This window comes from Pongo abelii, chromosome 1, assembly GCF_028885655.2.
Source record: "Pongo abelii isolate AG06213 chromosome 1, NHGRI_mPonAbe1-v2.0_pri, whole genome shotgun sequence".
In the NCBI taxonomy this organism is placed as follows: Eukaryota; Metazoa; Chordata; class Mammalia; order Primates; family Hominidae; genus Pongo; species Pongo abelii.
The window spans coordinates 205971916-205986751 of NC_071985.2; the positions used below are offsets into that span (position 1 = coordinate 205971916).

The 14836-nt window shown below is 47.7% G+C and overlaps 1 non-coding gene and 1 pseudogene across 1 annotated transcript; both read left to right on the plus strand.

Moving 5' to 3' along the window:
* Positions 1-1024: 1024 nt before the first annotated feature.
* Positions 1025-1613, plus strand: LOC100441247 (charged multivesicular body protein 1a-like; annotated as a pseudogene).
* Positions 1614-12696: 11083 nt separating this feature from the next.
* On the plus strand, positions 12697-12803 carry LOC112130911 (U6 spliceosomal RNA). Its single transcript, XR_002913078.2, has one exon. It is a non-coding gene; the product is annotated as a U6 spliceosomal RNA (small nuclear RNA).
* Positions 12804-14836: the final 2033 nt, after the last annotated feature.

The following is a 14836-nucleotide window of genomic DNA, read 5'->3' on the forward strand; positions in this document are numbered from 1 at the left end:
CTCATGCACACATTAATACATTTGTATGATATTTCTCTATTAATCTGCATTTTGTGGGTTGAATTTACAGTGATCCTTGAGAGGGCAAAGGAGAAGTTTTTCCCTTCGCCCCTACACTCCCTATAAATGTCAAATGAAACACCCCAGATGAAGCAGTTGATCGGTTTCATATGCAAGCCATGTGGAGCTGGCTTTACAATGACCAGGGATTCACCCGCTGAGGATGCCTGTATGGCAGATGCACCTGACAGCAATAACTTAACTGAAGCATACCCTGAGAATGATCCTAGGGTCTAAGAAGAATGTGTGTTCAGAGTCCTGAGCTAAGGAATCTGGGAGTGGCCAACCCAGAGTTTCGCTCCTTATCTATGAAGGACATCTGAGCCCCTGGCTCATTCCTTGGAACACGGGCCATACAGGGGATGGAGTCCCTTTTTGTGGATTAAATGGAGGTTGCTGGGTAGACGTTGCTAGGTGGAAGGTGCTAAGTGAAAATACTGTATCAACTGCATGTCTTTTATAAAAGGTAGCGGTTCTCCTGTCCAGCCCGCCACCACTGGACCGTCCCTGTGTGTGAGTTCCCCTCAGTAAACCCTAAGTCTCATTCACTGGTTCCGGGTCTCTTTGGCCTCTAGGACACAGTGCCATCCCTACTGGAGTCAACAGGAGTCCTGCATGACAATGCTTATTACCCGGGTCATGATAAATGCTGTGTTTCAGGCAGCGTCTTTTGCATGGGCACCTCATGTAAACTTACTACTGCAAAATTGAGCTATAGTCAGAGAAGCCTTATCAAATTTGCGCCTCAACTTCCCCTTGTGGGTCTTACGGATGGTAATAAAAACATTAAGGCAACTAACAAGAGAATAGGTAATGGGAGAGGGGAGAATCAAAGGATTTCTCCCACGAAGGCAAACATTTTTAAATGGTTATTAAGAAATAAGGCAAGAGCCACTGGCACCTGATGCCTCCCGGAGTTCATGTCCCTTCTGCCTTTCCAAGGGGTGCTTCTGTCAGACTGGCCATGGACGATACCTTGTTCCAGTTGAAATTTATGGTGAAGCAGCTGGAGAAACCAGACAAGAAGGCAGAAAAGCACTGCTATGCCAACCAGGCCAAAGTGAAGAAGTCCCTTCAGCAGAAAAACATAGAGTGCACCTGTGTGTACGCCAAGAACACCATCTGCAAGGAGAACAGCAGCGTGAACTGGCTCTGCATGGCATCCGCCTGGACACAGTGGCCCCCGAGGTGCGGACAGCTGTGACCATGAAGGTGGTAACCAAGAACATGGTGTAGGTGACCAAAGCCCCAGACAAGGCCCTGAACACCACGGACCTGCAGAAGGGCCTCTGCAGCGATGGACAGGTTCGAGTAGCAAGCGCAAAACCTGGCCGTGCACACGTTAGTGATGGAGGATTCCATGAGCTCGGCCACCACACTGACTATGCCTCAGGAGCAGGTGGAGAGCCCCACTGTGCAGAGCGCCAAGGAGAATGGCCTGGAGGTCCTAGACCAGCTCAGCCAGTTGCCCAAGGGTGCCTCTGCCAGGCGAGAGCTCCTTGTGAAGCCAGGAGGAACAGCTGTCAAGGGCGTTGGCCGCCCTGAGGAATTAGCTGCACCCTGCCGTGGGCACCGCCTCCTCTGCTCTGTGATGTGCCGCAAGGCTCCTGGCCTCCTCCCCACTGCGTCTTGCCTTTCTGTTGATCCTGCAGAGCTGCAGCTGGCAGCCACTGCCGCCCAGCTCCTCTCACCTGCCTGGCCTAAGTGGCCTTGGAGTTGTTCCTGTTTTCTTAGGTTGGGCGGTGGATCTGTGTCCTAGTGTTGAGTAGGGGTGACTTCTGTGACTCTGGGGCCGACCGCTGGGAGGTCAGCAGGCTCTCTTTTGCTCTCTGTGGAGTTGATGGAGTCTGGCCAGTGGGTGCCATATAAACTTTTGCCCAACACTGCGGGGACCTTCAGACTCTGTGATAGCAGACATGCTGCTCACTGTCAGCCAGTGGGGGTCAGGGCTGCCCTGTTTTCCAGGCAGCTCCTGGAGAAGGCCTCTCCACGCACCCTGTCCCCACCACCAATAGGCAGGAGGTCCCACCATGTGAACGGACACAGCCTGAAGAGGCACCAGTGGCTCGTGTATGCTGGGGAACGTCAGGTGCCACCCAACAGTGTCTTGGTGGCATTTACAGATGATGACCCTCCTCCTCCTCCTCTGTCATTCTAGGGGTGGGGTCTGGGCTGCTCCTGACAGCTGGCTGAGCCTCCCTGGGCCTCCTACCCTCAGCATCCCTGGTTCTTGAAGCTGCCCAGTCCATGGGGACAGAAACTTGCCCGGCTCCAAATCCAGGAGTTTCCATCCTGGTGTCCTCATCCTTGCTCAGCTGCCACCTCTGGAGGTGCCTTGGGCTACATGGGCTGTGCTGTTCTGTCCCCTCAGCAGGGGGTCTGTCCATGCACTGGCCGGAATTGAGCATGTGCGTGGGGCCTCCTCGGTGATGCTGCCTGTGTGCCATTCTCTTCTGTCTCTCTAAATAACTGGGTGCCTCCCCCGACTGCACCCCATCCTACCTTCCCAGCGTGGAAGCCAGAGTGGCTGGTGAAGGGAGCTTGGGAGAGTCACCTTCAGCTGGGCCAGTGGCTCTGTGAGGAAAACCTGTGCTGTGGCCACGCGGGCACCACCAGCAGCAGCTCATCAGGAGGACTCAGAGAGGGGGACGGCAGAGAGAGGGCTTTGGGTACAGCCTTCTGTTTTGTTTTTTCTGTTCCCTAAAGTTTACTTCATTTTCTTGAAGCTTCCAGGGTTTTGTTGTTGTTTGCCAAAGTAGAAAGGGCAGGTGGCAGGTGGGGAAGGTGAGTTCCAGCCCCTCCTCAGCACCAGCGCTGCACCTACACAGCCCATACCAGGGCTGCCGCGGTGTCGTGGCTCTTATGAAGGGAAGCGTAAGACCCTCACTCAGTGCGCTTGGTTTTCTTTTCAAGATTTCAGAGCCCCTGGGGAGGAGATCCCATTGGTGGGTCTGGACATGCGGAGGTCGAGGCACCATCTGGCCATGGTCCTCTCCAGCCTCCCCCAAAATTGACCCACATGCTGGGTGTTGAAACAAGGTCCTTCTATCCCTTGCAAATAACAGCTTTGGAATTAACAGTGTTGGGGAGCTACCTTGTCCTCCCAAGGGTGCAGGGCTCCACAGAGCCGAGGGCCAGGCAAGGGCTACCTCAGCCGTGTCTCCTTGGGCACCAAAGCAGGGATTTGTTGAAGGAGAGAGCCATGTTTGCCCTTTTCCTAAAATGCTGTTGTAAATAAACAGGTCCCCCAGCAAGCAAGGAAGCAAAGGAAGGAAGGAAGGAAGGAAGGAAGGAAGGAAGGAGAAGGAAGGACGAAAGGAGAGAGAGGGAGAGAGGGAAAGAAGAGAACACTGATAAGGGTAAAACTAAGAGGAAAAAGAAAGGGGAGAGTCATGAGACTCATCCGAGCAGGATGGAAATCCTTAGATGGTTATTAAGAAATACGATGAGTAAAATAAAAATTAATGAGGTTTTTAAAAAGAAAATTAATGCAGTGAAAACAAATGTCTTTTTTTTTTTTTTTTTTTTTTTTTTGAGACAGAGTCTCGCTCTGTCACCCAGGCTGGAGTGCAGTGGCGTGATCTCAGCTCACTGTAACCTCTGCCTCCTGGGTTCAAGCAATTCTCCTGCCTCAGCTTCCCGAGTAACTGGGATTACAGGGACCTGCCACCACGCCTGGCCAATTTTTGTATTTTTAGTAGAGATGGGGTTTTGGCATGTTGGCCAGGCTGGTCTTGAACTCCTGACTTCAGGTGATCTGCCAGCCTCGGCCTCCCAAAGTGCTGGGATTACAGTCATGAGCCACTGCGCCTGGCCAAAATAAATGTCTTAATACAACACTATTGAAGGTTGGGTGGACCAAAGAGAGTCTCTGATGGTCTTCAACATTAAAGGCCCCAAACCAGTTTGCTCTATTTCCTCCAGTTTGGAGGAATTTTAAAAGCAGGAAGGTAAAGATTTACAATAAGAAACGCCACCTGGAATTGCCTGGGGTGATGGTCAGACTGGTTAATCAAGGTAAGATTGACAGAGAGGCCAGAGTCTCCTGGCCTGGCCTCTGGCTAGGGACCTAAACACTTATTGCCCAAGAGAGAATAAAATGGTCTGGGGAGGGGGTGGAGAAGAGAAGTTCCCGGGACATAAAAATGTGCTTGGTCAACAGGATTCTGAAAGTGGGAATGTCTAAACAGGCTTTATGTAAAGGCTTAATGTAAAGTGGTTGTGTCTCCTTTATCTAATGTTTTACGGAAAGGGGCATTGTATATGACAGGGTTGTTCCCCCTACCTAGAACTGTAAAACAGAAGGCATGTAAATCCACCCTTCTGGCAATTTTAGTTGGACATGCTAAATGGAAACTCAAGCCCACACTGTAGAGTAGAAGCTGGAGTGCTGATAGGGACAAGTTCTCCATTCAATAGCTCTTTGTGGAGCATTTGCTGGGGCTATGACAAAAGCCTATGAGTGGCTGGGCATGGTGGCTCACACCTGTAATCCCAGCAATTTGGGAGGACAAGGCAAGAGGATCATCTGAGGTCAGGAGTTCAAAACCAGCCTGGCCAACATGGGGAAACCCCATCTCCACTAAAAATTAAAAAATTATCCAGGCTTGGTGGTGGGTGCCTGTAATCCCAGCTACTCGGGAGGCTGAGACAGAATTGCTTGAGCCCGAGAGGCGAGGCAGAGGTTGCAGTGAGCAGAGATGGTGCGACTGCACTTCAGCCTGGGCAACACAGCAAGACTCTGTCTCAAAAAAAAAAAAAGAAGAAGAAGAAGAGAAAAGGCTGTGAGCACCTGCAAGCAAAGACTACTGAGATTTTGGACTAGACAATTTCCACTTGAGGGGCACTTACTAACTTGTTATGGGACATTAACTGAAGCTACCCCTGTGACTGAAGGACATAAAATGATCTTGACACCTGAAATAACCATGCCGTCTCAGGTGATGTCACAGAAACACTCAAATAGAGACAGCAGTGTCCAGAAGAGTTCCATAACAAAATGGAAATGGCTTATACAGGAGCATGCTACCTGGGGAGTGCCAGGAGGAGATAAAAGAAAGGAACCTCTTTCTGCTAGGACCGGTTTGCGTGAGGAGCTGCTGGCTTCTACAGTGCCCCGTAACGGTCTCAAATGGCCAGCAAACAGCTTGGTTTGTGGATGGCAGTTCCAAGGTGAATGGACAATATCCTGTTTGGAAGTCTGCTCTGTTGATCAAAGAAGTGTGAAAATAAATAAAATGTAAACCTTATTGGAACCCCACAAACACCTTAAGCTTTGAGAGAGATGTGACTGTGATCTCGTAGCAGGGCAAGCCACAGACAAAACCCCTCAGACACCAAGTTAAAGAAGGAAGGGCTTTATTCAGTGGGAGCTTCGGCAAGACTCACATCTCCAAAAACCGAGCTCCCCAAGTGAGCAATTCCTGTCCCTTTTAAGGGCTTACAACTCTAAGGGGGTCCGCATGAGAGGGTCGTGATCGATTGAGCAAGCAGGGGGTACGTGACTAGGGGCTGCAGGCACTGGTAATCAGATCGGAACAGAACAGGACAGGGATTTTCACAGTGTTTTTCCATACAATGTCTGGAATCTATAGATAACATAACCTGTTAGTTCAGGGGTCAATCTTTAACCAGGCCCAGGGCACAGCGCTGGGCTGTCTGCCTGTGGATTTCATTTCTGCCTTTGAGTTTTTACTTCTTCTTTCTTTGGAGACAGAAATTAGACAATATAAGGGGTGGTCTCCTCCTTTAATCTGAGTCACATATAGTTACTACTTCCGTTTCTCAGATTATAGATTAACTCGCTTTCTTGTTTGTCTTATTCTGTACAATGACTAGAGAGAGTTACATGATGTCAGGGATAAAAACCACCCCCCTTCCTAATGAATGACCCTTTTTGTAGATTAACTTCCCCGTTGTTGTCCTGCTTTGCCTAGACCAGATGACAGAAAACCCATGACTATTACACCCTCTGTAAAAAATTTTAAATGCACCCTTTCCAAAAGGAAACACTGCATAAACCAATCAAATTGCTGTACCTATGCACCAATCGTGTGTGAAAAATGTAAGGCTAGGCATGGTGGCTCACACTTGTAATCCCAGCACTTTGGGAGGCCAAGGTGGGAGGATTGCTTGAGGCCAGGAGTTTGAGATCAGCCTGGGAAACAAAGCGAGACCCTGTCTCTACAAAAAGTAAAAAAAATTAATTAGCCAGGTGATATGGTTTGGCTCTGTGTCCCCACTCAAATCTTATCTTATAGCTCCCATAATTCCCACATGCTGTGGGAGGGACCTAGTGTGAGATGATTGAATCATGGGGGCAGGTCTTTCCCACGCTGGTCTCATGATAGTGAATGGGTCTCATGAGATCTGATGGTTTTAAAAATGGGAGTTTCTCTACACAAGCTCTCTCTTTGCCTGCCACCATCCACATAAGATGTGACTTGCTTTGCCTTGCCTTCCGCCATGATTGTGAGGCCACCCCAGCCATACGGAACTGTAAGTCTATTAAACCTCTTTCTTTTGTAAATTGCCCAGTCTTGGGTATGTCTTTATCAGCAGCATGAAAATGGACTAATACAGTAAATTTGTACCAGGAGTGGGGCGTTGCTGAAAAGATACCTGAAAATGTGGAAGCTACTTTGGAACGGGGTAACAGGCAGAGGTTGCAACAGTTTGGAGGGCTCAGAAGAAGACAGGAAAATGTGGGAAAGTTTAGAACTTCCTAGAGACTTGTTGAATGGCTTTGACTAAAATGCTGATAGTGATATGAACAATAAGGTCCAGGCTGACATGTTCTCAAATGGAGATGAGGAACTTGTTGGGAACTAAAGTAAAGGTGACTCTTGTTACATTAAAGAGACTGGCGGCATTTTGCCTGTGCCTTAGAGATTTGTGAAATTTTGAACTTGAGAGAGATGATTTAGGGTATCTGGTGGAAGAAATTTCTAAGCAGCAAAGCATTCAACAGGTGACTTGGGTGCTGTTAAAGGCATTCAGTTTCAAAAGGGAAACACTATAAAAAAATTTGAGGGGTGCATTAAAGTTTGGAAAATTTGCAGCCTGACAATGCAATAGAAAAGAAAATCCCATTTTCTGAGGTGACTTGGGTGCTGTTAAAGGCATTCAGTTTCAAAAGGGAAATACTGTAAACAAAATTTGAGGAGTGCATTAAAGTTTGGAAAATTTGCAACCTGACAATGCAATAGAAAAGAAAATCCAGGCTGGGCACGGTGACTCACACCTGTAATCCCAGCACTTTGGAAGGCCAAGGCAAGTGGATCCCATTAGGTTGGGAGTTCAAGACTAGCCTGACCAACATGGAGAAACCCCAACTCTACTAAAAATACAAAATTAGCCAGGCGTGGTGGCGCATGCCTGTAATCCCAGCTACTCAGGAGGCTGAGTCAGGAGAATTGCTTGAACCCAGAAGGCAGAGGTTGCGATGAGCTGAGATCATGCCATTGCACTCCAGCCTGGACAGCAAGAGTGAAACTCCATCTCAAAAAAAAAAAGAAAGAAAGAAAAAGAAAAAAGAAAAGAAAAGAAAATCCCATTTTCTGAGGAGAAATTAAAGCTGGCTGCAGAAATTTGCATAAGTAACAAGGAGCCCAATGTTAATCACCAAGACAATGGGAAAAATGTCTCCAGGGCATGTCAGAGACATTTGTGGGAGCCCCTCCCATCACAGGCCTGGAGGCCTAGGAGGAAAAAGTGGTTTCAGGGGCTGGGCCCAGGATCCCCATGTTGCGTGCAGCCTAGGGACTTGGTGCCCTGTGTCCCAGCCACTCCAGCTGTGGCTTCAGAGGGTGCAAACCTCAAGCCTTGGCAGCTTCCATGTGGTGGTGAGCCTGCAAGTGTGCAGAAGTCAAGAATTGAGGTTTGGGAACCTCCGCCTAGATTTCAGAAGATGTATGGAAATGCCTAGATGCCCAGGCAGAAGTTTGCTGCAGGGGTGGGGCCCTCCTGGAGAATCTCTGCTAGGGCAGTGCGGAAGGGAAATGTGGGGTCAGAGCCCCCACACAGAGTCCTTACTGGGGCACCATCTAGTGGAGCTGTGAGAAGAGAGCCACCATCCTCCAGACCCCAGAATTATATATAGATCCACTGACAGCTTGCACCGTGCACCTGGAAAAGCTGCAGACACTCAACACCAGCCCATGAAAGCAGCCATGAGGGAGGCTGTACCCTGCAAAGCCACAGGAGTGGAGCTGCACAAGACTATGGGGACCTACCTCTTACATCAGCGTGACCTGTATGTGAGACATGGAGTCACACGAGATCATTTTGGAGCTTTAAAATTTGACTGCCCCCCCTGGATTTCAGAGTTGCATGGAGCCTGTAGCCCCTTTGTTTTGGTCAATTTCTCCCATTTGGAATGGCTGTATTTACCCAATGCCTGTACCCCCATTGTATCTAGGAATTAACTAACTTGCTTTTGATTTTACAGGCTCATAGGTGGAAGGTACTTGCCTTGTCTAGGATGAGACTTCAGACTGTGCACTTTTGAGTTAATGCTGAAATGAATTGAGACTTGGGGGACTGTTGGGAAGGCATGATTGGTTTTGAAATGTAAAGATATGAGATTTGGGAAGGGCTGGGGCAGAATGATATGGTTTGGCTCTGTGTCCCCATCCAAATCTCATCTTGTCACTCCCATAATTCCCACATGTTGCAGGAGGGACCACATGGGAGATGACTGAATCATGGGGTAAGGTCTTTCCCCTGCTTTTCTTGTGATAGTGAATGGCTCTCACAAGATCTGATGGTTTTAAAAATGGGAGTTTCAGCCAGGCATGATGCATGCCTATAATCCCAGCACTTTGGGAGGCCAAGGCGGGCAGATCACCTGAGGTCAGGAGTTCAAGATCAGCCTGGCCAACATGGTGAAACCCCATCTCTACTAAAAATACAAAAATTAGCCAGTCGTAGTGGCATGGGCCTGTAATCCCAGCTACTCGGGGGGCTGAGGCAGGAGAATTGCTTGAACCAGGAGGCGGAGATTGTACTGAGCCAAAATTGTGCCACTGCACTCCAGCCTGGGCAACAAAGTGAGACCTTGTCTCAAAAAAAAAAAAAGGACATACAACTCAAAAGATATTGCCATAATTAGCTGAGCATGGTGGTGCCCACCTGTAGTCCCAGCTACTTGGGAGGCTGAGGTGGAAGGATCACTTGAGCCCGGGAGGTTGAGGCTACAGTGAGCTGTGATCATAACACTGAACTCCAGCCTGGGTGACAGAGCGAGACCCCATCCCCTGCACCTGCAAAAAAGATACTGCCACTTTACTAAAATTCTATTCAATCATTAATAGTTAGTCCCATCCATCATATTGTATGAATGTCTCCCAGGGTGATGTCATTCAGGTTTGCAGGCTTCCATTCAATCTTGTCAGGTTCCAAAAGCAGGAGTGATCTCAGCAAATATCTATCACTCTTTCTGACATTTGAGATAACCGACCACAGACAATGTCATCTCTTGCTCTGAGCCTCTTTTGAGGTGTTAATGTAATATCAGGTTTCTCTCAGTTCATAATCCATTTATTAAATTCTTTACCCTCAGCTACTATTCCTCCTTCTCTCCATTAATATCCAAAGATTATACCTTTGGAAGGGACATTAAGATTGCCACTGTGCTGGTCTAGATTGCAGCCAGCAATACTAGTCTAGTAAGTACTCCTCCTTAGTTAACTTCAATTTGAATAGGGTAAGATAGCAAAGGTGCAGAACTTGCGGGTGATTTTTACCACCAGGCAGTATGGCTGTACTCATTGTTAACTCCAATTTTGCAAAACCCACCTCCATCAGGCCTTTAGGAACTGTGACATAAAGTTTAAAAACATAGTTCTAGTTTTTGGCTTAGGAATCATCCCTGCTGCCAGCACTTTCCAGAACTCAGGGAAACACTTATATTTACTAGTTTATTATAAAGGATACTACAAGTGGGGACTGTGATATTGTAGCTGTAGCCCTGATCCTAGGACTACATCAGGAAGAGGAGGAAAAAAAATTTTTTTGAAGTGATTTGGGGAAGAAAGAAAAACAGTTATGGCCATTGTACCAGTGTACTCCTCCCTTGGCAAGAATTGAATAATCATACCAGCATCCTCCTCACTCCCTTTTTTCCTGATCTATTGGAAAAAATGAGGAAAATCTAGTGGGGCCACTCCTTTAGTCTCCACTTGTGTTGTGTGTGAGCAACATGTAAGCCAGCCCTTCATGCTTTCATCTCCCCCTATTTTAGAAAACAAATGTTTCAATTACCCACTCCACTTCTCTATCAAACTATTACTTTGAGGAGGATATCTCTCTGCCTATTATTATTATTTTATTTTAATTCCTTTTTTTTTTTTTTTTGAGACAGAATCTTGCTCTGTCACCCAGGTTGGAGTGCAGTGGTGCAATCACAGCTCACTGTAGCCTCGACCTCCCAGGCTTAAGTGATCCTCCCATTTCAGCCTCCCAAGTAGCTGGGACTACAGGTGGGCACCACCATGCTTGGCTAATTATGGCAGTATGTTTTGAATTTTATGTCCTTTTTTTTTAGACAGGGTCTTGCTCTGTCTTGGAGTGCATGGAGTGCAATGGTGTGATCTCGGCTCACTGCAACCTCTGCCTCCCGGTTCAAGCAATCCTCCTGCCTCAGCCTCCTGAGTAGCTGGGGAGTTGTATGTACTTTTTTTGTTTTTTGTTTTGTTTTGTTTTTGAGACAGAGTCTTGCTCAGTCACCCAGGCTGGAGTGCAGTGGCATGATCTCGGCTCACTGCAAGCTCCGCCTCCCAGACTCACGCCATTCTCCTGCTTCAGCCTCCCGAGCAGCTGGGACTACAGGCGCCCACCACCACGCCCCGCTAATTTTTTTGTGTTTTTAGTAGAGATGGGGTTTCACCCTGTTAGCCAGGATGATCTTGATCTCCTGACCTCATGATCCACCTGCCTCGGCCTCCCAAAGTGCTGGGATTACAGGCATGAGCCACCGCACCCGGCCTTGTATGTACTTTTGATGTAAGAAATTTTGGTTTTTAGAGGACGGGTTAATAGGTGCAGCAAACCACCATGGCACACGTATACCTATGTAACAAACCTGCACGTTTTGCACAGTATCCCAGAACCTAAATTAAAATTTAAAAAAAAAAAAAGAAAAAGAAAGAAATTTGTGTTTGAAGGCCTGGTGCAGTGGCTCATGTCTGTAATCCCAGCACTTTGGGAGGCTGAGACAGGTGGATCACTTGAGGTCAGGAGTTCAAGACCAGCCTGGCCAACATGGTGAAACCCTGTTTCTATCAAAAATACAAAAATTAGCCAGGCATGGTGGCACATGCTTGTAATCCCAGCTACTTGGGAGACTGAGGCAGGAGAATCACTTGAACCTGGGAGGTAGAGACTGCAGTGAGCCAAGATCATGCCACTGCACTCCAACCTGGGCGACAGAACTGCCATCTCAAAAAAAAAAAATGGGGTTTGAAGACCAGAGGTGGACAGTGATATTGTGAAATAGTTTTTGAAATAGATAATGAAGCCTCCATAAAAAACCAAAAAGACAGGGTTCCGAGAGCTTCCCAATAGCTGAACCCATGGATGTTCCTGGAGGACTCTGTGCCCATTCCCCCATACCTCATTTCCTGGCATACAGTTCCTAAAATCCTTAGTATCTCCAAAGTGATGCCTTTTGTGTGCTAATGATTTCTTATTTATTTTTTTAGAAATGGGATCTCAGTGTGTTGCCCAGGCTGGACTTGAATTTCTAGGCTCATGCAATCTTCCCACCTCAGCCTCTCAAATAGCTTGGACTATAGGTGTATGCCACCGTGCTTTGTATACTAGTGATTGACTGATGGCTAGCAGTCTCTAGGTAGCTTCAGGATGGGGCTGGTCACTGGGAAGATCAAGGCAGCGTTAGAGGGTTGGGACTTTCAGCTCCACCCACTGAAGGGGAGAGGGACTGAAAGTCAAGTTGATCACCAATGGCCAATCGTTTAATCAATCATTCCTATGTAATGAAGCCTCCATAAAAAAGGAAAAAGACAGGGTTCTGAGAGCTTCCCAATAGCTGAACACATGGATGTTCCTGGAGGACGCTGTGCCCATTCCCCTATACCTCACCCAACACATCTCTTCATGCGGCCTTTCTAATTTCCTGTATGGTAAACTGCTAACTGTGTTTCCCTGTGCTCTAGGAGCCTCTCTAGCACATTAATTGAACCCAAAGAAGGGATTATGGGAATCCCAACTTGCAACCAGTCAGAAGTTCCAGAAGCCCTGATTTGTGTCTTGGGGGTCAGTGTTGAGGAGTCCCTCAACCTGTAGGATCGATGCTCTCTCCAGGTAGACAGTGTCAGAATTGGATTGGAGGCTGGGCACAGTGGCCTATGCCTGTAATCCCAGCACTTTGGGAGGTTGAGGCGGGCAGATCCCTTGAGCCCAGGAGTTCGAGACCACCTGGCCAACATGGCAAAACCCCATCTTTACAAAAAATACAAAAATTACCTGGGCATGATGGTGCATCCCTATAGTCCCAGCTACTTGGGAGGCTGAGGCAGGAGGATCGCTTGAACCCAGGAGGTCGAGGCTGCAGTGAGCTGTGATTGAGCCAGCCTTGGTGACACAGTGAGACCTTGTCTGAAGAAAAGAAAAAAAGTGCTCACTTCAGCAGCACATATACTAAAATTAGAATGATACAGAGAAGATTAGCATGGCCCCTGTGCAAGGATGACATGCAAATTCATGAAGCGTTCCATATTTTTATTTTAATAATAAAAAAAAAAGAATTTGAGGCCAGGCAAGGTGGCTCACACCTATAATCCCAGCATTTTGGGAGACCGAGGTGGGCAGATCACCTGAGGTTGGGAGTTTGAGACCAGCCTGACCAACATGGAGAAACCCCTTCTCTACTAAAAATACAAAATTAGCCAGGTGTGGTGGCTCATGCCTGTAATCCCAGCTACACAGGAGGCTGAGTCAGGAGAATCGCTTGAAGCCAGGAGGCGGAGGTTGCGGTGAGCCGAGATAGTACCACTGCACTCCAGCCTGGGCGACAAGAGTGAAACTCCATCTCAAAAAAAAAAAAAAAAAAAGAATTGAATCGGAGGACATGCTTGGGGTGTGAGAAAAAAACCCCACCCACACATCTGGTCTGTGGTGATTGTTGTGTTGAGTGAGAGAATAGAAAAAGCAGGCCGGGCATGGTGGCTCCCACCTATAATCCCAGCACTTTGGGAGGCCGAGGTGGGCGGATCACGAGGTCAAGAGATCGAGACTATCCTGGCTAACACAGTGAAACCCCGTCTCTACTAAAAATACAAAAAATTAGCCAGGCGCGGTGGAAGGTGCCTGTAGTCCCAGCTACTCGGGAGGCTGAGGCAGGAGAATGGTGTGAACCAGGGAGGCGGAGCTTGCAGTGAGCCGAGATCGCGCCACTGCACTCCAGCCTGGGCAACAGAGTGAGACTCCGTCTCAAAAAAAAAAAAGAAAAAAAAAAAAGCACATTAGGTCATTTTGGTTTTTTTCTTTCCCCTTAACTGTGTAGCAGGTTCAGGCCACAAAACAAGCTATGCTGCCACTTCTGATTATATGATCCTACAATGTTGCTGGATATATCTGTGTAAAGATGGATAACGATTCTGTAGGGAGGGAGAAAAAAGATTCTGTAGAAGGTCTCTGAAAGCCCACATAGGAGAATTGCGGTTAGGATTCTTAGGATTCTGCAGTAAGGCTATGCTTACTGTGGTCCCCTTGGGAAAAGAGGCCCTGATGTGTCACTGGGCCCCAGTAGTGACTACACATCTCACCACTGGATGCCAGGTAGCTATATATCTTAAGTTGGGTATTATCAGAAAGGTAGAGCAGCAATTCCATATGTGATGGAAGCTGGGCGCATTGGCTCATGCCTGTAATCCCGGCACTTTAAGACCCTGAGGCAGAAGGACCACTTGGAGCCAGGAGTTGGAGACCAACATGGGCAATGTAGTGAGACCTCCATCTCTAAAAGAAATATAAAAATTAGCTGGGTGTGGTGGCACATGCCTATAGTCCCAGATACTTGGGAAGGTGAGGTGGGAGGATTTCTTGAGCCTAGGAAGTCAAGGCTGCAGTAAGCTATGATTGTACCACTGCACTCCAGCCCGGGCAACAGAGTGAGACCCTTTCTCTAACAAACAAACAAACCAACAAAACAACAAAAAGGCCGGGCGCAGCGGCTCACACCTGTAATCCCAGAACTTTGGGAGGTAGAGGTGGGCGGATCACCTGAGGTCAGGAATTCAAGACCAGCCTGGCCAACATGGCAAAACCCCATCTCTACTAAAAATACAGAAAAAATTAGCCGGGCGTGGTGGCGCGTGCCTGTAATCCCAGCTACTCGGGAGGCTGAGGTAGGAGAATCGCTTGAACCCGGGAGGCAGAGGTTGCAGTAAACCAAGATCACACCACTGCACTCCAGCCTGGGGAACAGTGCAAGACTGTCTCAAAAACAAAAACAACAACAACAAAAAACAAAGAACAAAACAAAACAAAAAATATATGATGGAAATGGTATATTCAAGGCTGAGCAAAAGGGGTCTAAAAGGCATGAGTAAATTAAATAAATAGGGAGCTCAGAGTCCTGTGGCACCCAACTCTGTTTCTCTGGGTTTTCTCTTTGACCCATATATATGGCCTCATGCAGTGTTCCCAGCAACCAACAGATAATGGAGGAAAGGAGTCGAACTCAGTTCACAGATAAGTCAGTATAATATTTTGGTATCAGCTGGAAATGGACCACTCTATTACAGCCCCAGTT